Genomic DNA, 1,885 nt, shown 5'->3' with positions numbered 1-1,885 from the left:
AAGTATTTTTCTGAAAAACTGTTTTGAATTTGTTATACAATATTCATATTTGATTTGATGTATTGTTTCAGTAATAGTTATAGTAAAGATTAGTTTGTTGTCATATCTCACGAATGTAATTGTAGAAAATATTGTGAATTTGCTACATTTTATTTTTAACTGTGTAAAATTGTATTTTATGGAAGATATTGCAAAGATAATTTACCCAGGACTTCTGTTTTTGTATTTTTGAAAATTTTGCATTGGTGGATATGCAGTGGTCATTAAAATATTTTTTTTTGTGTGGTGGACTTTATTATTATCATATTTAACAAGTGGTTTACAAAGGCTTTATTAATGTCTAGTGAGACATGATTTTGCATTAATAATCATTAATAGGTTCACACTTTAAATGGAGTCTTGCAAATAATGTGTAAAGGGTTTATAAGGACTTTACAAATGCCTATTAATAATTTAGAACAACCCAAGTGGCAGAATACTGTAACTGCACATTCCAAAAGGAACATACTGTAATTGTACCACTGTCCTAGATGGAAGAAATCAACTTACGTACCATTTGGTGAGGTGAGTGGGTCTCGTCCTTCATGCAGTTCATATGTCATTGCCTCAGTGATTTGTTTCCACATTTTGAAACATTCCTGTATAATCTGGAATTTACTTAAAATGAAAGTTTGAAAATGGATCAAATGCATGTATGGAATTATCATAAAATATTTTTTTTATTATATTGTATCTTCTTCTTCTACGCATTTTCCCACTTATGTGGGGTCTGCTTGTTTCCACCGATTTTTCCACTTCATATGGTCTGCATCTCGGCAGTTGACTTTTGCGAGGCGCATGTCATCTTTCAGCCGATCCAGCCAGCGCGTAAATGGTCGTCCATGAGACCGGTGGCCTTCCACATTCAATTTGAGGGTGGTTTTTGCCATTGATGTGTCATTGCTGCGGAGCATGTGTCCATACCATCACAGGTGCGATTCCCTCATTTTCTCAGGGATTAGGGCGATTTTGAGTGTTTTTCGTACCTCTTCATTCATGACATGGTCTAGTCTTGTCAAGCCGAGGGTCCATCGCAGCATCTTCATTTCCATTGTATGGAGTGGCTGTTCATGTTTCTTTGTCATTGGCCAGCATTCAGTTCCTTATAGGGCCACTGGTCTGACCTCTGAGTGGTAGACTTTGTATTTTAGGTGCAAAGGGATCTTCTTGTCGTACAGTACTCCAGTGACCTGCCACCATTTCATCCAAGTGGTGCTGACTCGCGTCTTGGCGTCTTGGAGGGTAGTGTAGTTGGAGTTGACATATGAGCCTAGGTACTTGAACTGGGTCACTTTGTTCAGTTGGACCCCACCAGCTGCAATTGTGCCATCGGTTTGATCACCGCATTCCAAGTACTCAGTCTTCTTAATGTTCAGTTTCATCCCGAATCGTTCAAGGCGCGTCTTCCACTCCTGTACTTGCTATTCAAGGCCGTGTCGCATTTCACTTGCTATCATAACATCGTCCGCATACAATATCGTCCATGTATGCCTTGTTTGGATATCTTTGGTCACCGTATCCATGCAAAGTATGAAGAGCAGAGGAGACAAGACTGAGCCTTGGTGGACGCCAACATTGATCGGGAAGGTGTCTGAGATCAGCCTGTAATTGGAGCAGTCGTTAACTTTGCCTTTGCCTTTCCAAATTGTCAATGTGATGCTGGTTTGCCACGTTTCCAGGGGTGCCTTTTCCTCGATGATCTTGTTGAAGAGGTCCACGAGCCATGCTGCTCCTCGTGCTCCAAGGAGCTTCCATACTTCAGCTGTGATGTTGTCTGGGCCAGTTGCTTTGCCACTTTTCATCTTGTTGATGGGGGTGGTTACTTCTGCGATGGATACTGGTGGGT

General features: G+C 40.6%; 1 pseudogene; it reads right to left on the bottom strand.

Annotated features, from left to right (window-relative positions):
* Positions 1-758: 758 nt before the first annotated feature.
* On the bottom strand, positions 759-1,619 carry LOC138241187 (uncharacterized; annotated as a pseudogene).
* Positions 1,620-1,885: the final 266 nt, after the last annotated feature.

Source organism: Lepisosteus oculatus, chromosome 1 (assembly GCF_040954835.1).
Source record: "Lepisosteus oculatus isolate fLepOcu1 chromosome 1, fLepOcu1.hap2, whole genome shotgun sequence".
In the NCBI taxonomy this organism is placed as follows: Eukaryota; Metazoa; Chordata; class Actinopteri; order Semionotiformes; family Lepisosteidae; genus Lepisosteus; species Lepisosteus oculatus.
This window is presented reverse-complemented; position numbering and strand designations above follow the sequence as displayed.